This window comes from Aythya ferina, assembly GCF_964211825.1.
Source record: "Aythya ferina genome assembly, chromosome: 2".
Taxonomy (NCBI): Eukaryota; Metazoa; Chordata; class Aves; order Anseriformes; family Anatidae; genus Aythya; species Aythya ferina.
Window position 1 is genome coordinate 101,592,662 of NC_140297.1, and position 25,184 is coordinate 101,617,845.

A 25,184-nucleotide genomic window follows, 5' to 3' on the forward strand; every position below is an offset into this window, starting at 1 on the left:
TAGGGACTGACCACGGCCCCAGTTCCCCATTTCCCTGTGCTGCTTGGGGTAGGGGAGGACATAGAAGAGGTTGAATGGGGGGAAGGTGTTTTTAGATTTTTTTAGTTTCTCACTCCTGTGGTCTGCTAGTGGTAGACAGAAATTACATTAGTCTGCCTATACTGAGTCTATTTTGCCTATGAAGATAATTGTTGAGTGATTTTCCTGTCCTTGTCTCCTCCCTTGAGCTCTTTCCATCATTATTTTCTCTCCTTGTACCTTTTAGGAGGGGGAGCAAGAGTGCAGTTGTGGTGGAGTTCAGCTGCTCAGCCAAGTTATACCACCACACCATATTTGTGTAGCTATTATAGCTTAAAACAAACAAGCAATTACCCTTACATGAAGCTTCCTGATGTTTTTTTCCCCCTCCCCTCCCCCCCCCTCCCCTCCCTTCCCCTCCCCTCCCCTTCCCTAAATTCATTAAATGTAATTTAGCTTGTTGGAGACAGAAGCTTTCCAAAGGACTATATTGCAAGCAGAAAGTATTGTTGTTTCACTGTTTGTTGATGTGTTTTAAAAATTTCGCACCTACCCCCCACTGGTTTGTTAGGAATGTCCAGGATGAAAGGAAAGCAAAGAGGTTATAGAGGCAAATTTAAAAAAAAAAAAAAAAAAAAAAGTGAAAAGTGTGGCAATTGTTAAATCCATTACTGTTTAACAGCCTGATCTGAAGTTACAATCATTCTGGGCTGTGATAGTGCTTCATAAAAATGATTTCCTCCAAGAAAAGGGATCATTAGTTCATTGAAATGACTAATGTTAAGAGAGGTTATTAGTCTATTATTTCTATCAGTGCAGAACATAAGCATGAAGATTTCACCAACTGCACTAATGCCTATAAAATAAATGAAGATTAAAGAATGAATGCATATGCTTAGGATAAGTGCATACTCATATGAAAGCATGTAATTTAACTTTTGTAGCTTGCATGAGTTTGAGGCACAAAATTTGGTTATAGGTTTTGTTTGGACTTAAAATTTATGATTAAGAGCATGAACAAACATTAATAAGAACATATGACCTTTCCACATAAATAATATTAAGACTGATAATAATAGAGGGGGAGGACTGGTCTCTGGAACTTAGATTTGACATTGTAAACCAAGTTCTCAGCTATCATTCGAGGATGTTCGTATTTCATTTTACAATAAGACTTGATTTCACTTTTTCTCCCATTTTAAAATAATTTATTTACCTCATTAGAAAGACAGAAAGGAAACCTATCCACATAAGAACAAACTAAGGTCATAATTATTTTACATGCATATGTGGTTATGAATTATCAGTGTTTTAATAGTATGGCCAAGAATTATGTAGATTATGTATCATAGAATTAAAGAATCCTGGAAGGAACCTTAAAGATCATCTAATTCCAACCTTCCTGCCATGGGCAGGGACACCTTCCACTAGATCAGGTTGCTAAAAGTCCCATCCAACCTTGCATTGAACACTTCCAGGGATGGGGCACTGTTTCTCTGGGCAACCTGTGCTAGTGCCTCACAGTAAAGAATTTCCTCCTTATATCTAATCTAAATCTACCATCTTTTCATTTAAAGTCATTATTCCTTGTCCTATCCCTACACTCCCTGACAAAGAGTCCCTCCCCAGCTTTCCTGTAGGCTCCCTTTAGGTACTGGTAGACTGCTATAAGGTCTCCCTGGAGCCTTCTCTTCTCCAGGCTGAACAACCCCAACTCCCTCAGCCTGTCCAGCCCTTTGATCATTCTCCTGACCCTCCTCTGGACTTGTTCTAATAGGTCCCTGTCCTTCTTGTTCTGGGAGCCCCAGAGCGGTACTCCAGGTGGGGTCTCATGAGAGCAGAGCAGAGGGGGAGAATCACCTCCCTTGATTTGCTGGTCATGCTTCTTTTGATGCAGCCCAGGATATGACTGGCTTTTTTTTGGCAGCAAGTGCATATTGCTTCTCATCCACCAGCACCCTCAGGTCCTTCTCCCCAGGGTTGCTCTGAATCCATTTTTTGCTCAGTCTGTATTTGTGATGGGGATTGCCCAAGCTCAGGTAAAGACCTTGAAGTTGGCCTTATTGAATCTCATGAGGTTTGCAAAAGCCCACCTCTCAAGCCTGTCAAGGTCCCTCTGCATGGCATCTCTTCCCTCTAGCATGTTGACTTCACCACACAGCTTGGTGTCATCAGCAAGCTTGCTGAGGATGCACTCAGTCCCACTCTCCATTTCACCGACAAAGATATTAAACAGCGCCAGTTCCAATACTGACAACTGAGGTGCACCACTTGTCAGTGATCTTCACTTGGACACTAAGCTGTCAACTCCAACTCTTTGAGAGTGGCCATCCAGGCAATTCTTTATCCACCATGCATGTGTTCCATGAATCACAACCACGTCTCTCCAATTTAGAGGCAAGGATATTGTGTGGGACAGCATCAAATGCTTTACACAAATCCAGGTAGATGACATCAGTTGCTCTTCCATACCCACCAATGTTGTGTATCTCTATTCATCTGCAGGAAGATAAAAATGAAAAGACACCATAAAAAACATTTTTGAACATCTACATTTGGGGTAGCTCTCTTCATATCTTAAGAGTTTTTCTTTAGAAATAACTGTTTTACTGAAGTGTTGAAATGTCAAAAAATATCTTTCAGAAAATGCATTCAGACCTGAAGGGTTTTCTTTGAGTAGTTAAAACTTCAACTTGGACCAACAAGGTGATTTATGCATTTGTACTGTATTTTATTCTTTAACAAAAGCTTAATGCAATTGGTTTGGGGTTTTGTTTCCATAATAAGCCCTAGGACTTCTGATAAAGCTTTTAAATGGAAACATTTCTACCTCTGCTGTTGATCAAGATTTTAGAGCTGGAGTTAATATATTATGTATGTAGTTTATTTAGATACAGCATGATTTTCCTCATTTTATATTAACAAGATTTGCTTCTCCTGCCAAGTTGATATTTCCTTTTACAGTAACATGCATTGCAATGCAACATTTTTCTTCATTTTAAGAATATTAAAAATATAATAGACATATCAGTGCTGCAATTTTCTCTTCAATAAGATATACAAAATCTTGACAGTATCAGATTTCTACATGTCAGTACACAGACTTCTAACTTGCCCATTTCTTCTATTTATCAAAAACCTTGACTCATATTCTGTTGGCAAAGTGGTAACATTTAACTACCTGTGACAGACAGGACGGTGTAGCGACACTGCTTGCAAGGGAACATCAGAAGATGCTTCCTGAAGGATGTCATTATTTTTTGGTGAGGGCAGAGTATGGAAATGCAACAACAACAACATCAACAACAACAAAAAGGGAACTTGGTTTATAATTTTATTGGGTCTGGCTGAGATGAAGTTAACTTCCCCCTTAACAGCACAAATAGTGTTATGCTTTACATTTGTGTCTAGAAAGGTGTTGATAATGCACCAACATTTTGGCTTCTGCTGAACAGTGCTCGCACAGTATCAAGGTTTTCTTTCCAAATCTCCCCAACCCTTCACCCTCACACCTACCAAATACCAGTAGGCTTGTAGCTAGGAAAGAGTTTGGGAGGTTGTGCATTAATTACAATGGCTGTTCTCAGAAGCCAAGCATCTAACCTGTTAGACACCGTGCAAATCTAACAGGATTGAACTAATACTGATTAAACCATATTCACTGAAGAAACTGGTTACTTTATTTGCATTGATTCAGGGTCATTGTGCTGCTTAGACTTTAAAATACAGTAAAGTTTTACTGGGGTGCAAAAACCATAGGCCTATTATATTCATCTACTCCTACCTCTCTCCAAATTCATTCCTTTTGCACTCTCATGACTGTTGTCGACGGGAGGAAGACACAGACGCTCAGTATGAGTGAACAATGAACTTCAACTTTAATGGATAGCTCAGTCGCCTTTTATCTAGTTCGAACATAATCAACTCATACATATTGCAAAAACTAAGCTCAGCATTGGCTAACATTTCCCGCTCTTTTCAGTTTGTTCCTCCTTCTTTTAGCCACCGTCCCGCCTTAGGGACTTTCCCAATCGCTCAAGGGCATCGTGTCCTTGATCCTGATTGGCTCTCAGCCAGCTGCGTACGTGCCAGACTCATGTGAGTTGAGTACGGTACTTTACTAGCCCATTGCCTCCTAACTGCCCAACATCAACATGTCCTATTTCACTTAACCATTCCTCCACAATTCCCCCGTTTTTATTTTGCGCTACAAATACCTTCTCTGTGAGTTGCTCTAGTTTCTTAGTTAGGCAGTTAAGGATTATACGTGCAGCAACTATAATCGATATAATTGTAAGTAGAAAGCGAAGTCCCTCTTTAACTAAGAAAACCCATCCACCCATGTTCCCAAAAACAGATTTAAGCCAACCTTCAAACCAACTATCTTGTACTACAATTTCTTGTGTATGATCCCTTAACCGTTTCAACTGGTCGTGAATTGACTAACCATGGTCAGAAAGATAAAAGCAACACATTCCTTCTACATCTTCACACCCATGTCCCTGAGCCAGCAATAAGAAATCAATAGCGACCCTATTTTGCAATACAGCATGTCTTAGACTCTCCATATCTTGTGACATTTCAGAAAGAACTTGTGTTGTTACATTTGATTGTTTAACAGCCCAACAAGCAAGCTTATTAATGTTAGTCAAAGCATGTGCAGTTCCCACACCAGGCACCAAAGAAGCAAAGAATCTTTCTGCTGGACCCCACAATTCTACATCATCATTACAGTCAGAACCCAGAGTTTTTAGTTCTCGTTTAATTCTTCTGCTCCTTGTCGAGTTCTGCCACGAGTGTAAATCTGGAGCGAAAAGTGTGAGTCGCCCTAGGTAACACGGTCCTCCAAAAGCATTGGCTGGTACTCCTTGCCATGCACGGTCTCCACAGATCAAAAACATGCCAGAGAGAAGCAGCACAGCCGCCGCTGCTTCCATGGTTACGTCAGACAGGCTGCAGGGTCCTGATGTCCGTCCCTCTGCTCTGTGCCGACTCGCCACACGGTGAGCTCCAAGCGCAGCGCTGCTCGTGGCGGTGACTGAGGGGGGTGGGGAGGCTCCCATTGCCCCGTAGCCCCAAGGCAGCGTTATCATTCTCTCTGAAGGCGGCAGTGGGCAATGCCCAGCTCCAGCACTTCCCGGCAATCCCAGTCGCTCTGTAGCGGCAGCAGCGACTCCCTGCTCAGCCTGATGTGTAGCTAAAGCGCTAGCGACTGTTCTCCAAGGCTTCAATAAATTTTTTAGCAGACTTAATATCATTAATAACATCAAACAATTTATCTCCAAATTTACGCCACTCTGTTTGTTCAAAAAACTATCAGGATTTGTAAAACAACCCTGCGCTACTGCATATGCTAATAACCCTGGCAAATCTTTTTCTACAATCTATATCTAAAATACTCCGCTTTTCTAAAAAGCATCTGAGCAAATTATACGCCGCTTGTCTTTCATACCTTTATATATACAGTTGCAGCCTTTCCAAAGACCTCGGTGGCGCTTTTCCGGCGGGACCCTTTATAGGCTCATCCCGGGTGCGGGGACTCCCTTCCACCTTCTGAGCTGCGGGTGCGGGGACTCCAAGTTTTCGTCCCTTTCACCTTTCAGACCTCGGCGACGCGTGACCGGCGGGATCCTCTCCCGGGTGCGGGGACTCCACGTCCCTTTCACCTTCCCGACGCGGGTGCGGGGATTCTTGTCCCTTCCACCTCCTAGGCTGCGTTGCAGGACCGGATCCTCCCTTATTCCGTCGAACACGTGGCCCAGGATCACTGCCAGCAGTGTCCAAATCCCGTTCAGACCTGTCCCTGTTCGGGCGCCAATTTGTTGTCGACGGGAGGAAGACACAGACGCTCAGTATGAGTGAACAATGAACTTCAACTTTAATGGATAGCTCAGTCGCCTTTTATCTAGTTCGAACATAATCAACTCATACATATTGCAAAAACTAAGCTCAGCATTGGCTAACATTTCCCGCTCTTTTCAGTTTGTTCCTCCTTCTTTTAGCCACCGTCCCGCCTTAGGGACTTTCCCAATCGCTCAAGGGCATCGTGTCCTTGATCCTGATTGGCTCTCAGCCAGCTGCGTACGTGCCAGACTCATGTGAGTTGAGTACGGTACTTTACTAGCCCATTGCCTCCTAACTGCCCAACATCAACATGTCCTATTTCACTTAACCATTCCTCCACACATGACAATTTATGTGGAATAGATTTTTGCATCAGCCTTCTACACTGAAGTAAAATTCACTGACAATTTCTTGCTTACGTCATGCTCAGTCTAGGTTCAGGCCAAACCACCACCTCAGCTTCACATCACTTTCATTGTGTTTCACATTCAGAGCAGTTCAATGGTTAAAATATCTTAAACATCCAGATTTATACAATTTGCCTGTCTTATAGTTTTAGGCTTTCTTCTCAAGCTCTGCTTTCTCAGACTCTAAGAGTTTTCACATTTCTTCTATCTGAAGAGTACTCACCACCCCATTTCTCTGTTCTCCTCACACTTTAGGGATCACTGTATCATTTTGATAGATATGATTCTTCAAGAACAGAACTAATGTCTTTTTAAAAATTCCCAGTTTCAAAACCCTCAAGAAACCCTGGACTACTTGGCCACCAGTCTCTGGCCTTATGCACTGGCTTGAAAGGATTTACAGGATCTTAAAAGACTGCCTATGACCTAAACATCTTGGTCTTTTCTCTTTCTCTGGTCTTATAGTTCAGTATAGTTACTGTCCTTAATTATAACAATTGGATGTAACAGAACTCATAGTCTGTTCCTACTTTCAGAGGACCTACTGTTAAGCACAGACATGCTGTGCACCTTTCCTTTTTTATTTTTTCTCTGAGAGGAAGGGTGGACCATGGCTGGCATGGGTGCTCCACCTTCTTCATAGACTAGGTTCCCTGCAAACGGGGAAAAAAACTGTCCAGAGGAAATAAATAAATAAATAAATAAATAAATAAATAAATAAAGTTGAACAAAGTAAAAAGTAAAGTAAAATTAAACTAAAACAAAATCTGGGAAGAAAAATGAAATTTCTTGTTTACAATCATAGAATGTTGATGGTATTTGGCTGTACATATTGAACAAGAAATATTATTAGCAAACTAAACATTTTCTCAAGCCCTTCTGGTTTCTTCCAGTTACACAGACTATCAAAGACATACTGTCATATACCATTTTCTTGATGAAAGGAGTGGAATATACCAATTGCCTGAAGAAACTTTCAGTTAGCTAACTATTTATTAGTTGAAAAGTGCCACTGGTTCACACAGATAGATGTTTTTTAAAGACTCTCAACAAGCACCATTTCCTGAGTATTTATTGACAGCACTCTGTCACTTTTGTAGAAATATATACTTCAAAGGTGAAAACAGACGAAATATATCTTATTTCATTAAAAAAAAAAAAAAAAAAATTAGTGTAAGCAGAAAAATATTATATAGTACAATAATAATAATAATACAAAAAATATTTTATATTATATCCTTAGTGGGCCAAGCTAGGAGTGATCTCACGCTTAAAATATGTTCATTAGCATAGTTAGCTCTGTGGTATGGGTGGTATGTGTTAATTAGGTAGTGTGTACATGTGGTGTAAGTATAAGCTTTTTTTTTTTTTGGGGGGGGGTGCTGTGTGAAGCAAAGAAGTAGGAGTTTTTGGTACAAGTAGAAGCAACTGCATATTTCGCATACTAACTGAACAAAGCAGTAGTAGTAGTAAATAGACATACTGTAAATATGGAAAAAATAAAGGGAGCTGTAAAGTAAGAAGAGGAGTAATAAAAGTTTATTCTTACAGGTGATTCACTAAATACATGAATCTGCAATGAACGTACAATGACCAGCAGGATGTCATTACAACAAGACACTACTTAGACTGACATGACACAGTCCCATGACTATGGTCTTGACTGCCAACTCTGCCAATGTGACAGCCAATACAAGCAGTGTCACTTGCACTTCACACATTCTTGCAAACTGTCATCAATATATATATATATACATGTATACATATAATAGATATTTATGTATATGTATATATATATATATATGAAAAAAAAAAAAAAAAAAAAAAACACACATTTTTGCTGCATAACATAGAACTTGATGACACGGGATATTTTACAGCTTACCTGCCATAACAGATGCTCCTCTCAGTCTACTGACTAAAATAAAGCAGTTCACATACGCAGTAAGCACTTAAGCTCTTGACAAATGTTGTGGGAGATGTTTCAAAAAGGACAGTGATTTGCAGCCTATACAGCTCAAAGAGTTGTCTAGCTGACAAACTGATTTGTGACATAACAATTGTAAAGAAAATAATAATTCTAAAATTAATGCCAACTGAGGATAATTTAACCCTTTCTAGGACTTCTGAGTTTGTTAGAAACAATGAAAGAAATTGCAAAATTACCTCCTCTAGTTAGAGTTCATAGAGTAATATGATAACATTGGTGCAGTAAGCAGAAATAATGTTAAGATAAGTAAAAGCCCACATTTGCAAGAGGACAAAAATATAAAAGACAATCTATAAACCCACATTTCCTTAGATGTGGAGATACTAGTCATTCAAATGATTTTCTTGGATGCCCTGCAAGATATGCAAATTGAAAACAACATCAAATGGAAAAGCAACATCAAGGTAGCTGTTGAAGACAGATGGAAACAACATCTCCAATTTCCAAATAATAAAGTCTAAGCAGCTTATGTCTAAAAGTAATGATCAGATTGTTCAACTAGTGTTAATTATTGATAGAATATAATTTTCCTTACATTGACTTTTAAGTTGATACATCAAAGTATTTAAAGTACTTAAGCTAAAGCACTTGAAGGTGGAAAAAATGAAATGTAGATGAAGGTAGGTAATAAACTGTGTACACTTTAAATATAAGGATTATATGAGTCTGCTTACTTTACTCACTTTAAGCTTTCCTTTTGCTTTCTAAAGAGGAGCGGCTGAGGGAACTGGGGTTGTGTAGTGTGGGGAAGAGGAGGCTAAGGGGAGACCTTATCGCTCTCTACAACTATCTGAAAGAAAGTTGTGGGGTGCTGAGGGTCAGCCTCTTCTCATACATAACTTGTGAAAGGAATAGAGGGAATGGCCTCTAGTTGCACCAGGGGAGGTTCAGGTTGGAAATTAGGAGACATTTCTTCTCAGAAAGAGTAGTCAGGCATTGGAATGGATTGCCCAGGGAAGCAGTGGCATCACTGTTCCTGGAGGTGTTCAAGGAAGGTTGGACTTGGTGCTTAAGGACATGGTCTAGTGGGTTAAATTGGTAGTACAGTGATAGTTGGACCAGATGTGCTTGGAGGTCTTTTCCAACCTTAATGATTATACATATCACAGCACCTGACAAATTTGATGGAACAAAGTTTTACTGTCAAGTTCTCTGGTCTTTGAAGTGTTTCCATTCATGCTGCTACAGTTTCACGTTACTTCTGTCAAAGACACAGAAACCAGTTCATACAATTCTAATTTTTTTGAAAACAGTTTCCTCAGCCAGGTGCCTCCCATCTCTAACACACAAGGTTGTTTATTTACTTACTTTATTCTCTTAAAATTAATTTAGCATCTTTTTCCTATGGGCAGAGATTGGGAAAAAAAAATCCCTTGGAAATATCGGCAACAATTAAAATTATGATTGTCATACAGTGAGACTAAGTGACTAAGTAATTGATGGATTTTTCTTGTGGGTGATGAGTGAAACCCTAGGCTTATTGTAACATAGAAAAATTACTGTATTAAAAATATATTGTATATATTTTTACACATTTCCTTTCTGGAGGGAATCAACAACAAGCATGCCAAGCACCGAGCATGATTAAATGACAAGTTATATAACACAGTATTTTTCTATTTAAAAATACATATTTGTCAAATTTGCTTTGGAATCCATTGGATTTAGGGGCTTAGCTATATTTTAGATTCTGGAACACCTTAAGAAACTGACTTCTTCTCTATTTCCTCTTTAAGATCAGCTTGTGTTTATGAATAAAGAGGACTACTCTGATATTAAGACTTTTATTATGTCAGCAAAGTCACAAATAAAAAGTGTCCCATCCAGTTTATACCAGGAGGCCTGACTGAGATCTATCTGCCTACAGAAACTACCTGTAGCAAGAGAATTGCAAGGGGGAAAAAATATCACAAAGTCACTGCTTCTGAAGTAACATTTTGTAAGGTGTAAAGCCTGGATGACATCAAAAAGATGATGAAAGAATCAAGGTTAACTGAGAGAAAAGCAGGCTTCCTAACTCCTACTGATGTTACTGTTGCCTGGAAGACCTATTTCTGCCACTTCAGCCAGCGAGTAGAAGCTGATAGAGCTGGAATAAGACAATTGTTTGCTAAGGGATGCTTACCAGAAATGAATAAAATCTTGACCACAGATTAATTTTTTCTTTTTTTTTTACAGGAACAAACATGCCTATAACCTGTTGTGGAAGAGCTGTAGATATGATGGCTACCTAGAGTTTGTTGAAGACTAACACAATTAAAAAGCTTCTGTAGTGGTTTTGACATTCTTGTTCTCACCATGCAGGTAAGGGCATCTGTGGACCTGTATGTATAACATGGGTGCTCCACAGTTATTAACAGTGAAAGAAAATTTTATTGGGGGGGAGCGGAGGGGGGGAGGAGGGGGGTGCAGGGGGAGAAGAGGGGCAGATGCAACCTTGCTCATCAGTAATATAGAAAAGATGCTAATACAAGAAACAGTCTGAAACAGCAGAGAGAGTAAGGAAACGCTAGCTGACTACTAGAGAGAGCTCTAAAGAGGTCCTCATGCCCTAAGGCAGTCAGCTTACACAGTGAGGTCTACTCCAGACAGTATGATCCATGGGACTGTCTGGAGCAACTGTAGTAGAATTCGGTTCAGGTACGTAGCAAAACTTTGTCTTAACTGTCCATACTTCTTGAAAACTGACATCCAAGAAGTTTTACCCCTTACGTTTCTATTTAATATTTGTTCAAACTGAACTACAACCACATTATCAATATCTGAATAATGGAAGTGCATTATAAATGGGAATTGTGAAGATGAGACAGCTGATAAGCTTTAAAAGAGATTTACAAGTGCATCAGTACAATACACAGTGGATTGAAGCTTTAACATTATTTCTAAAATAAGATATTTTTACTTTTAACTAAAAACAATGATGATATATCACTACATTACCAACATATACCTAATAATAGCAATATTGCTTCAGTCTAGTTTTTTTACTGCTTAACCACAGGGGTGGATATCAATTTTAATGGATATTCTCTCATTTTTGCGAATACAGGAGAACATAATATTAATATTGCTCTCATTGGCAAATATGTCCAATCTTCATTGTTCTTCTCAAGTTGCCTGCCAGAGTTTTTTCTGATTCCCGAAACAGAAACTCAGTCATTGCAGCATAGCCAATATATTTTTTCCTGTTCATTTTAGTCTTCTAAGTCACACATTTTTCTTTTCAATTATATCAAATCATTTTTCAGAATATGAAGGCTTTTCATATACAAAATAAAATTCAGTATTTGAGTTCCTCATACACAATTCTTTCTAGTAGTCATTCTTTTTTATTTTTTAAGTATATCACCTCAGACATCAATGTAGTTCACGATTTGACATTGAGACGAAGCATTTGTCTAGAGCAAATGTTCAGAAGTAAAAGCAAAAAACATATCACTTCTTTCTATTCTTGAATGAAAAATACCACGAAATTTGACCACAGTGCTGTATTACATTAAAATATTTACCTAATGTGCCTTATTTTCATAACAATAAGGGTGTGGATTTTTTCTGCTCCTTTCCTTGTGTTAAGAATACATTCTAATTTGTTGGGAATTACTACACTAAGCCAGACTCAACTTGAATCACAAAATAAAACCCTGGGGCCTGGTGGACACTGACAGTGATACAATAAATAATTCTGTTCTGTTAAAGTATTTTGCTTGAAGCCAGAAAACAGCTTCAAGTTCAGCAATTTCAGACTTAAAAATAAGAAGCAAACAGAATGCTAAAGTGTTTAGTAATGATTCTCTTTTCCTTTCCTTAGGAGATATAGCAAATAAAAGGGTGGCTCAAGTGAAAAATTATTACCCATAAAATGACAGACAAATTATGATTTAAAGCACAAACCCTTTATAGCTAAATGTCTGAAACCTTTTTTCTGAAGTGTTTTTTGTTTCTTTCATGCTCTGACATGTGTAATTACACATTCATTAATATAATCTACTCCACAGCCCATCACATGCTCTGGGTTCCTCATATATTTTTCTTACTTTTTTACATGACTACAGATGGAAGCTGGAGTTTGATTCATTTTTCCACTAATATGACAACTATTCAAGATACTAGGTAGTAGAAACTCAAGTATTAGTGAAGTTTTGTCCTTTGTAACAAGTTATAGCAAGATAGATCAGACATTTTCTCAATGATTCATTTTGCTCTAGGTGATGTATAAGCACATGCTTATTTTTGTAATGTTCACCCAGTGTCTTAAAGACACAGCTATGTGTACCCATTTTCCACTGATACATCTTAGTCTCATTAAAATCTATATAATGAAGAATGTAAAACTCTATAAAAGGTTTTGTTTGTTTTTTAAAACCCCAATAAACACACTAACAGGATTTTAGAAGTTCTGGGAATAAATTTTCATTAAAATCTGATTCATTCTGTTATAAATGAAGTCTCAACTCAATCTGAATTTAGTAATATTTATACAAGAATATTTATAAAAGGTATAAAAGGCAAGTAAACAGGGCTAGGTGCGTGGGGAGTCTACGCTCCACCTACACGCACACCAGAAAAGGTAACACCAGAAAAGGTAACAAACAATCCCTTAAATTCCATGACTTAACAGTCTCCATTTTCCATTCATTTTCTTGATTACAAACAAGTCTCATTTTCCATTCCTTTTGAACAATATGCCTTGCTTTAAGTTGTCAAGCAACTTGGCCTTCAGCCTTATGTATGCCGTTCTTCCCAGATCGAACAAAAGCATATCCATCTCCTTTTCAAGGCCAATAGGGCCAGGGTCAAAAGGCACGTCCAGGTCAGCAAGGGGTGCAACAGCAAAGGCCTGGGATGGCTGTAGCTGTGGGGGGGCAATGGCGTAGCAGTCTGATCAGTAAACGAGCCCGCAGCTCCCTCACTGTCTGGCAAACCACACGTTTCCGACTGTGGGCCCACATGGCTCTTTAAGGCCTCAGAGATTGCTCACCAGGTTCCGAGCAACCCCACTGCAACCTTGTCGTTTTTAGTTGCAGAGTCCCACACCTTGACCTCAATTTGGTTCCATATTTTAGGATCATAAACTGTCTGATTGTTAATAAGGCGAATAAGCTGTAAGGTTACCAGGACAGTCTTTGTTCCTAAGGACATATGATTCCCCATAATGCGGAACTGCTTACCAGAGAGGGGCAGTTGTGTGCGTGGGTCCACTTCTCTCAGCTTGAGCTTCTTTCCAGCTCTGGTGCGCCTATTTCCAGTGACTTTCTGTACGAGCTTCTTTGAGCAGTTTCCTGAGTTTGGCCAAACCTATCTTCATGAGGTGATCAACGTGCCTGTTCCCGTTCTGGTCTCCGTTCTGCTAGCCTCCTCCTTTTCATTCCTTCTTTCTACTTCTTTATTGATGAAGTAACTTCATCATGTTGCCTTTTTTTTTTTTTTTTTTTTTTTTTATCTTGCGGACAGGCTCCCTCTTATACCCTTCTCCCCACAGCAGTTCTTTTCAAAACAGCTTTTAATTGGTCAAACAACTTTGCATATAACAGCAACAACAAACACCCAGAAATTTCCATGCCTTAAGGGCTGGAGAACAAGCGACCTGAGACTGCATGGAGTCTCCTGAATCACCCTTCTTTGTTCCCTCTAAACTCTTTTACACTCCTGACGGCCTCATCGTTAAGAGTCTGAAGTTATCATCAACCATGGGGCTTTCCAGTCCCAAGGCCACACTCCCACATCTCCCCCTTCTTTATTAATATCATCTAGACATGAATTACCACTCCATATATAACAATTCTGAATGAATGGTAAAGCAAAAGGAGACCTTTTGCAAAGGTTTTATTTTTCCTTCTTCTTTCTCTCTTTGTTTCTGTCTTCCTCTGATGTGGCTAATTTTCTGAAAATAAGTGAAGTCCCCACAAACGGTTAGGGAAACTAAGCTCATTGACATCTATAACAAACAGATACACACTGAGAAACACACTGAAAAAGTTTAAACAAAAGTTCCCCAGAAGTTATGCAGTACTGAGACACCAAAAGACATATAATGGGATGATAAATACTAATAATACAGTTCTGACTGTTGCTACTTTATGGTACCTTTCTCTTTTCTGTTTTAAAATATCAGATTGTGTGAAGGGTGGTTCTTTTTAAATAAACAATTTTCTGAAATTTCCTCATAGAGTGATACTTCTCCGCTGATATTCATGATGGTGCTAGCAGATATGGCTGTCTGATCTACTCACACAAACTTTTGCCTTGAATTAAGGAGACAGCACGTGGTATGGTCTGAAATTCTATTATTCATACTTATTTTTGCTTGTGAAATTCTAGTGTTTGTTTTTTGTTTGTTTGTTGATTTTTTTTCAAACTAATTTAAAAATTACTTAACTGACTTTTGTATTCTTGTTCTGACTTCTTGCCCTATTTTACACCTCAACTTTTTGGAATAACATCATTCCAAAGTAGACAAATAATACAGGTGCACAGGACTGGAATGAGTAGCCAAAATCACCAAAAACTAACCTACAGCGAGAACACTCAGCCTAAACCTTTCACTTCAAGGTGTCTGAGTATGAGTCATAACTCAAAGCTGTGTATCAGCCAACAAGCCTAACTGAGAAAGCATCTAGTTGGATAGGAAATCCATAGTTGATATTATGAAGGAAATTTTCAGATATTATGAAACAAAACTGAGAAAGAATATTAGTCCCATGGAAAATCATAATGAGATTTCTATCTCAGTGTCATTGTTTGAGAAATCTGGACATTTAGGCCCTTTCTGAACAAGTGCCTAAATGTTGTGAACATTAAATCTTTTTCAATATATAAAACATATGTATCCAGTAAAAACAAATAAATAAATAAATAAAATCCTCATTTTTCCATGTTATTCCATGGAAATTCCATGTTATTTCCATTATGTTTTTCCATGTTATTAAAATGAAAGAAAGAAAAAAAAAAAAAAAAAAAAGGCTGATATGACTAGAAAATAATTTAACATTAGTTCTATTTATATTTTCCTAAAGCTGCAGTTGTTAAAATTAATTTAAGGTTAATTCAGAAATGCATAAAGTAACGCAGCTGAAGTCGACATTTTTATCATTACTAAAAAGATTATCCTGAAGTGTTAATTTTGTCTTACGTATTGTACCCAACTTCTTCCAAGTGAAAAAAAAAAAAAAATCTTTTAATTTATACTGGATTTGTTTCACATAGTTTATAGTGTGTTTATTTTACACAGTGTGCATGCAAATAAACTGTGAACTCCTGACTGCTCCTCAGGATGAAAAAACTCTTAAGGCACTCTTATGATTTTAAAAATTATTACTTAGAACAGACACCTTGTTCCTCAGTATAGTGTGATTTTCTTACTTGAAAGTTCAGAAGAGTTTTTCTGGCTAGCAAATAAATAATATAGAGTGCATGTTATTCATTGACAACATTAATGGCTAGTTTCTCACCTAAAGAGAGAAGAGAAACCCCAGCTTGATTTCCAAATTTTACCCAAATTTGCAAGGCTGTCATTAATAATTTGTTCTTATATGTAAATTAACGACATGATGTTGGAGTCACTGAAGACGACATAAATTGGTTACCTTGTATTCTTATGTGCATGAGCAGGAACATGAAACCAACAAATCAAATTGATTGTATACTCTTAGGAAGCACAGACATGTTTATACCTATTAAATTGGAGCTATTTATATCACTATACTGGAAAAAGAGACAGCAGAAGTCATTACCATCTCCAGAAAGCAGAGTAGGTTGTGGACTTACCTTGGCCAGTCTCAGGAAGAACAAATATTGTGTTAATACAAACCTCAGTTCTTCTTTCCTTCCCTACACTAGATGTAAATGCAATAATTTGCTCATAAACTAAACCATGGTTTTCTATAAAACACACCTAAGATAAAAAAAATTCTCTCTTGGTATGGACTTGCTGCTCTAGACTATTTGTAACTCCAAAGTGGTCTGTTTGTGGAGCTGTACATCTTTAAATTAAAGGCACAAGTGAGTAAAGGATTTTAAACAAAACAAAACAAAACAAAACAAAACAACAAAAAACATTCTTCTAGGAGAAAAGTTAGAGGGCAGAGCTTGTAGTATTTTAAATAAGTGATTTAACAAAGTAACAAAATTATATTGCATTTAACAGCAAGAATGCTCAGGTCCTTCCTGCATTTTCACCACTAACATAGCCCAGGCAGTGGAAGCCCAGGTTTGTCTGAATCTGTTAATTTAGATATGTCATTGGACTGCAGTGGGAGCAAATCATTGTGTTATAGCCACTATGAAAAATAAATGCAGCAAGAAAAGCAGCAAGCCAGTAGCTTCTATGTTACTTTATCAGCTGATCAGCAAGAGGTACTCACACCTTCAGCAGCTGTCACTTCCCCTGTTCCTCTATTCACATCCCTCATCATTACTCATCGTCTGAAGAGGACACAAGGTCGGGCCACGTAACTACATCACCTTCACAATACCAGCATGGCTGAGCTTTCTCAGCCAAGTGAATTGCTGAGAAAGAGAGAAAGATGGATGAGGTTGCTTTCAAACCAAGCTTCCCATTCCACAACACTCTGAACAGCTGCTAAGCCACCTGGTCTGCAATAGGACTGTAGCTTATTTAATTGTAATCCACCAGAACTCAAACACTGTATGGCATTGCTATTTCTCACTGCAGCAAATAAATGTCTTTTTTTTTTTTTTTTTTTTTTTTTAACTGTTAAAATTTGGATAAAAGCTGTTTTAACTAAATTATGAAGCTTCACTAAAGAAAGTTACAAGAGATAATACACTGCTGACTTGTCAGCAGTTATTAGGACAAACATTCAACATAGAAGTACATGACAAAGTTTGAACAGAAGATAGGGACCAAGAGGATTCTTTTGTGAAGAATTTGTAATGGGTTCACAAAACAGCCATGGGTAGTGATTCATCTTTACTATGTTTATTCATTTATCAGTTTCCTTAGTCTTTGCTATCTCTCTGAAGAGAAAACAAAGAATCATACAAAGTTATGGAAGGACTGCTGCTATCAGACAAAGAAAAACAAAAACTAAAATGAGAGCTTATGACCAGCTGAAAGAGATAATTTGGTAAGCAAAATTGTCTCCTAGTGATTCTTCTCCTAAGACCGAGAGGTTAAAAAAAAAAAAAGAAAAAAAAAAAAAAAAAAAAAGTTTTGCAAAAAGAATCAGGATTTCAGCAAAAGGAACAATTTGAAGGTTTTCAACTGATTCATCCTTCTCCAACTGCATCAGGAGTGGGAAGGCTGTAATAGGAATAAAATCACATAAAAGTAGCACTCAAGGTCAATAAGACAGAAGCAGCAACACTGAATGCATTGTTTAAACTCAGACCCTCAGGGGATTCTAGCCACCAAAAGCTGTTTTCTGGAAGATTTATCATAGGGTCTGCATCATACTAATGGGTCACTAGAAAGTTCACAGAATAACGTGATGTATTCAGACAAGAAGAATGATGAAAAGTGATGATGTAGGCAAACTATTAACTGTAGCATACAAATCTCTCTCTTCTTTTATTATTAGTTTTAAAAAATATTTTTAAGATAAGACGTGTGGAAACATGTTTATAAAAAGGATTTGGGGAAGATCCACAAAACTAAGAACCTGAAAGTTTACACAATGTATTGGCATTCTTTAGAAAGTATACCAAAAATAGAAATGATGGACATGTGAATAAATGTGCTCTACTGGGGAGTAGTTGGTATGTTTGTTCTTATGAAAATGATTTCTAACAAAACTAATGGGGTGTGGTTTTTTTATTTTTAAATCATTTTTTAATTAAAAATTCATATATATATATATATATATATACATACATATATATATATACATATTATGAGGAATTAAGTCCCTGGAGAAGAGAAACATAATTAATATAGTTTACTTAGATTTCCAAAAAGGTCCTTAAACTAAGTTGCACTGGAAACAGAAACTCACTGTAATTGGTTAAAAGATAGAATACATGCAACAGAAATCAATTGTCAGTTTTAACATTCAGAAATAGATCACAAGTATAGTTATAGAAAATTTTTTCCTGTATCCTCTACTGTTCAGCATTTTCGTAATGAATTCAAGAAAAGGGTGGGGGTGAGTAATACAGTAATAAAATTTGTTATTAAGTTATTTAGGATAACAAAGAAAAATCTAATAATAACAGCAAGTAAAATTCAATATAGATACATGATGCATAGGAGAAAAATTGCCTTAGTCTGTATGAATAGTACTGATCTTTGAATCGTCTTCTACTGAAGACTAAGGAGATATATGAAAACAACAGGACAGGACTCAAAGGTGGTCAAGAAAGAAAGAAGTATTAGGAAAGCAATAGTAAATATATATATATATATATATATATATATATATATAAACATTAAAGGACCAAACATTAAGAATATTGTGTGAAGATGGCACCCTTATCTTGAAAAGATGCAACGCAGCTTGGAAAAGCCAGAGAAGGGCAACACAGATGACAAAAGAGGTTGTATCATACATGCAAAGGATCCACAGACAGTGTAAACTTCTTTTAACTAAATGTACTAAAACTTCTCAATCTGTAGAAGGGACATGAGAGCATATAAAATCAGCAGACAAAAACATAGCTAATGTGAAAAGAGTAATTAGGAAACAAATGATCATAAACTTTAATATTTGAAAACATTTTGATATTATTATTTTTTTTTAATTTAAAATTAATGTTCATAAATTATCTAGAACTAAACTAACACTAGAACCAAAACTGTCAGGACAAAACTAAATTTTTTATCTTGTGCATAAATTTTTGTGCTAAATTTTTTATCTCGTGCATAACTAAACCATTGAACTTCTTGAAAGCATTTGTTTTAGCAGGAAAAAAAAAAGTACATATGAGTACATATGGCTTTCTGTGGAGCATCACTGAAGCTTGGTGTGTTCTTATGCTCTTCTCTAAGCATCTGCTGCTACACAGCAGTGGAGTTATAACTGGGCATAATGAACCTACACCATGGCCATATATTCATGTACCATTGATGACTTCTCTTCCTGAAGAAGGAGGAAAACAACTTTGATTAATCTTGAAAGACAAAAATAAGTAGCACAGTAAATAGGAAAAAAAAATTAAAAAATTACAATTGCATCTCTGCATTGAGCTACTAATTTGAAGATTTGTAACTAAATCGGTCATTAGCTTTCAGGTCACTAATGAAGCATATAACAATGCAAGGAAATGGAAAACTACAGTTTTAAAGAATGAGTAGTTAGTTAGTAGTTAGGTCATAAGATCACTGCTGATTTAACTTAACTTTTCCAGAATGTCTTGCAAAAAAGATCAAGCAGAAATCTTCATTACAAGTAAAAGACTTCATAGCTTCCATTATCAACATTTTTTTTCACCTTTTTGTATGTTTCTGTCTCTCTCAATTTTTACAAATAGTTACAATATTGAAATCTAATGATAGAAAAAAATACTGAAGGAATCACACTTTTAAATTTAATTTCTTATAGATACTAGATTGCAATGACTTCATTACACTGAAACGCTTCATGCCTATACAAGAATATTGCATATTTGAGTTATGGAGATACTCTAAAAGTAAATAAGAAAATAACTAAAACACTACCATATTTAGGAAAACACTTAAGAAAAGAACTACTGGGATGTAGTATAATTAAATAATGCAACTGGTTATTATTGAGTTTTAGAAGTGTGTATTACTACTTATAGCTTGAACACATTGAGCTTTCTAGTTAATGACCATAAAAAAACAACAAAATTCTCTAACAGAGGAAATTATATTTTGAATGTGAAAAGGACAACAGAAATACTCTAAAAAGTATTAAAGTTGCATGATAATATTTAAAATAGTAGCTATAATTTACTCGGTTTGTGTAGATAGTGATAAGTAGGAAGCAAGCTCTTACATCTTAGGAAAGATTATGAAATCTTTAATTTCCATTGATCAGTTGCTGACTACTTCCCTACCTCATTTAATTGAATCTACTAATTATTTTGTGTTTTATAGTAAGCCAGGTCCCAGTGAATCAAGACAGACTTTGTGCTGCAGTATTTCTCAAGAAAATGTGTCATAAATGTGGAGAATTATCCATTTTATTGTTGTTGTATTTACCCTGCAGAAACCTAAGCTTAATAGTTAACAAAGTTTAACAAGTTATCAAAGATTAACAAGTTTAACAAACTATTAAATTAACAATTATTGAAACCCTTGAAAACATACTTTGTTTGTTTTTAAACACAAAAACAGTATTCACACAATAGTCCCTTTTATTAATCAGAGGCCCTAAAACCTGACCCCCCACTTAAGAGGTTTCCCACTTTACCTCCTCAGTAGGCCACGGGAAGAAAATACATTGGAAAATGCTCGTAAATCATAAAGACAGGAAAGTCACTTAGCAGTTATCATCATGGGCAATACAAACTTGGGAAAAATTTCCAGTTGACAATAGAGTTGGCAGTGAAAACAATGACAAAACAAAGATATCACTGCCCACCTCCCCCTTCCTCACAGGCTTGAATCTTTCCTTTATCCCCATCTCTATCTATCTTGTGCCCTCTCTCTCCCCTCATCCCCACCCCAAGCAGTGCACGGAGATGGGGAATGGGGGTTGAAGTCAGTCTTTTGCTTCCTTGCTTCTCCTTCCTCAAAATTTTCCCCTGCTCCAAGATGGGCTACAGTGCTTCAGGCTCCAGCACACAGCCCTCTCTGTGCACTGTAGGTAACAACCTGCTTCAGCATGGTCCTCTCCATGGGCTGGCTGCAAGGAAATCTCTGCTCCACTGCCTGGAGCACCTCACCCCCCTCCTCCTCCTTCACTCACTTCCGTGTCTGCAGGGCTGTTTCTCTCATTTATATATATATATATTTTTTTTTCCCTCATGCCTCTGTTTCACACATTCTGTGAACTGTTTTTGTTAACTTTCATAAATAGATAATGACACAGGTACCACCACAGGGTATGGCTGGGCCTAGCAGGCATGGTGGTGGTGCCGTTGGAGCTGGCTGTGTCCTACATGGGGCAGCCCAGGCCATGCCTTGTGGAGTAGCTCTGTGGCCCTCTGTCGCACAGGTGCACCTGCAGCCGATTGTTGTGGTTCCGCTCAAGTGGGCAGCTGAGCTCCACCACAGCCGCTCACACCACTCCCCCTCCTCAAAGAGGAATGGGGAGAAAATATGTGAAAAGGGCTCAAAGGTTGAGACAAGGATGAGAAAATCACACAATAATTATTGTAACAGGCAAAACAGACTCAGCATAAGGAGATAGTAAGATTTATTGCTCATTACTAACAAGCTAGAGAAGTGAGAAACAAAGGAAAGAAACCAAAAGCACCTTCCCCCCCATCCACCCTCTTCCACCTCCTCCCCCCCGAGCGGCGCAGGGGAATGGGGGAATGGAGGTTATGGTCAGTCTACAGCACTTCGTCTCTGCTGCTCCTTCTCGGTCACTCTCGTCCCCTGTGCTGTGGGGTCCCACCCACGGGATACAGTCCTTGATGAACTGATCCAACGTGGGCTTCCCACAGGCAGCAGCTCTTCCAGAACTGCTCCAGATATGGGTCCGTACCACGGGGTCCATCCGTCAGGAGAAAACTGCTCCAACCTGGGTCCCCCATGGGCAGCAGCTCCTGCCAGGTCACCTGCTCCTGCATGGTCTCCTCTCCATGGGCTACAGGTCCGGCCCAGAATCTGCTCCGGCAGGGGTCTTCCACAGGCGGCAGCCTCCATCAGTGCAGGGCCACCTGCTCCACCGTGGTCTCCTCCACGGGCTGCAGCATGGAACCCTGCTCCATCGTGGTACTCCATGGGCTGCAGGGGGACATCCTGCTTCACCATGGTCCTCACCACAGGCCGCAGGGGACTTCTGCTCCGGCGCCTGGAGTACCTCTCCCCCTCCTTCTTCACTGACCTTGGTGCCTGCAAGGCTGTTTTTCTCACTCCTCTCACTCTCCCAGCTGCTGTGTGGTGCAGCGTTTTTTTTCCCTGTCTTAAATATGCTCTCACAGAGGTGCAAAACAACTTCGCTTATTGGCTCAGCTCTGGAGAACAATGGGGCCCTTACCAAACATGGGGCAGCTTCTAGATCCTTCTCACAGAAACCACCCCTATGGCACCCTGCTACCAAAACCTTGCCACGTAAACCCACTACACCGATACACTGGCAATTCGCTATTGGTCCAAATAACTTGGAAAAAAAAAAATAAAATAATAATAATCTTATAATTCCAAAGAAAGGAATTTTCAGTATAAAACCTGATGTCATTTATGCATTTATGCTATAGTCAGAAATAAATATAGAGAGGAAATCTGCTTTACTAGTTCAGTTTGAAACAGAAGTGATTCTTTATATACATATATACATACCCATACACACAAAGTTATGTGGATAGTTAGAGATATACATGTTCACATAAACTTTATTGCCAAGATTTCTGTTTTCCTTACCATGAAATATTAAAGATATATTTACCTGAGTATAGGAATTCTGATGAAAGAATGTTTTAGTTGAAACGTGAACTGTTAATTCTGTGTGTATCAGTCTCATGTAATCAAAATAATTACTTTAAGATTTACAGAATCACAGAATCACAGAATTTTCTAGGTTGGAAGAGACCTCAAGGTCATCGAGTCCAACCTCCAACCTAACGCTAACAGCCCTCCACTAAACCATATCCCTAAGCTCTACATCTAAGCGTCTTTTGAAGACTTCCAGGGATGGTGACTCCACCACTTCCCTGGGCAGCCTGTTCCAATGCCTCACAACCCTTTCTGTAAAGAAGTTCTTCCTAACATCTAACCTAAAACTCCCCTGGCTCAACTTAAGCCCATTCCCCCTCGTCCTGTCACCAGGCACGTGGGAGAACAGGCCAACCCCCACCTCTCTACAGCCTCCTTTAAGGTATCTGTAAAGAGCAATAAGGTCACCCCTGAGCCTCCTCTTCTCCAGGCTGAACAAGCCCAGCTCCCTCAGCCGCTCCTCGTAGGACTTGTTCTCCAGGCCCCTCACCAGCTTCGTCGCCCTTCTCTGCACCCGCTCAAGCACCTCGATGTCCTTCTTGTAGCGAGGGGCCCAAAACTGAACACAGTACTCGAGGTGCGGCCTCACCAGAGCTGAGTACAGGGGGACGATCACCTCCCTAGCCCTGCTGGTCACGCTGTTCCTAATACAAGCCAGGATGCCGTTGGCCTTCTTGGCCACCTGACCACACTGCTGGCTCATATTCAGCCGACTGTCCACCATCACTCCCAGGTCCTTCTCTGCCTGGCAGCTTTCCAACCATTCCTCTCCCAGCCTGTAGCTCTGCTTGGGGTTATTGCGCCCCAGGTGCAGGACCCGGCACTTGGCCTTGTTAAACTTCATGCAGTTGACAAAGATTCATTTAAGAAAGATTCCTCTTGAGTAACTATTACAATAAAGTTTTGTCAATACAATTTGCTTTTAACTTGCAGTTTGCACATGATAAAAGCAGTATCTTCTGGTGCACAAGAGTACTGACTAACATGCAAAGTACTATACCTTCTCTTTCCTATTTTTATTCAAAAACTTATAGTGGCTAGTGAAACAGGAAACCGGTTATCTTTTACAATTTGTGGACAGATATCCACTAGCAACCTTGCTATTTTTTTTTTTATTATTTTATTTTATTTTATTTTATTTTATTTTATTTTATTTTATTTTATTTTATTTTATTTATTTATCTATTTATTTATTTATTTATTGAGGGGGAGGGCACAGAGCTCCTTTGGAGAGAGGCACACTGCAGAATGGGGGTTCTGTCCCTATGTGGTATTTCAGAGTGAATTTATGGAGCTGCTGAGGTAATTAAAAAACCGACTATCTACTGTGGGAAGCTGAGGCAGTTCTGGAAACATGAAGCAGAATGAAACTTTGTGCTTCAGATTAAATCAGTACGCTGCTCTTTTTAATGCTAGGAAAGAGGAAGGATTTCCCATGCTCAGACTATTATAAATATGTACTTCATGTCTTTCTAGGCATAGATCTACAGGCATTGCATGTCAGACCTCAAATTCTAATTTATTTTTTTTTATTTTCTTCTCAAAGATGACCCCATATTTACTTGCTTGCTTTTAAGAATTGTACTTTACTGTAAAGATATATTTCTTTAAGTTTGCAAAGCAAGTGTTTCTGATTGTCAGATTTTGCGAGGCTTTGTACATTCATATTCAGTTTTGCAAGTGTGAGTGATATAATTTCCGAAAGAAAAATTGCTTCATTGAATTTTCTGTTTTAATATACAGCCTTTCCTTTCACTTCCTTGCATTAAAAAAAAAAAAAAAAAAAAAAAAGGTTTCCAAGAATAATCCATTTCTTTCTTTGGCTAACTGTCAGAGAAACCTGAATATGAACTGCATTTCAGCACTCAAACAGGAAAAATTAAAAAAAAAAAAAAAAAAAAAGTATTTACATTCTTGTACCATTTGTGAAGATTCTTTGTTTTGTTTTGCACACACACACTGGAGTGTTTAGGATACACCAAATAGATTAACTGTTTTGGCACCACTGAACAATGACTAGAACACTCCACCTAACAATTAAGGGAGCATTTATCCATTTATTTTCAGTGATTTTACAGAATCCACTCTGTCCAAGACTGAATGTTCTCATTTGTATCTCAAATGACAAAAAGAGAGTATTCTTCCTAACATTGAAGTTGAAAAAGTTAGTAGACTTTATAAGTACACTAGAGGATGGAATAAGAGTTTACATTACCTTGATATTTTGGAGAGGAAGACTTTTAGATGAATGAAACTCACTAATAAAAAAGCTAGGCTACACATAAAGTCATAGCTGAATAGGAAAATTTCAGTTAAAATAATTGACTGAACAAATCTGAGATTCTTTTCTACCTTGTGATTGAATCCACATAAGTATGTAGTTGATTCTAAATCCTGCAAC

At 38.1% G+C, this 25,184-nt stretch overlaps 2 long non-coding RNA genes across 2 annotated transcripts in view; both read right to left on the reverse strand.

The window, feature by feature from the left end:
- LOC311432854 overlaps window positions 1-25,184 on the reverse strand; it is a 737,448-nt gene that overhangs the window by 564,241 nt on the left and 148,023 nt on the right. The gene's annotated exons all lie outside the window — the stretch shown is intronic.
- Window positions 4,213-6,160, reverse strand: LOC311432852. Its single transcript, XR_014690378.1, has 2 exons — window positions 5,471-6,160; window positions 4,213-4,294 (listed from the first exon to the last, which is right to left on the reverse strand). It is a non-coding gene; the product is annotated as an uncharacterized lncRNA (long non-coding RNA).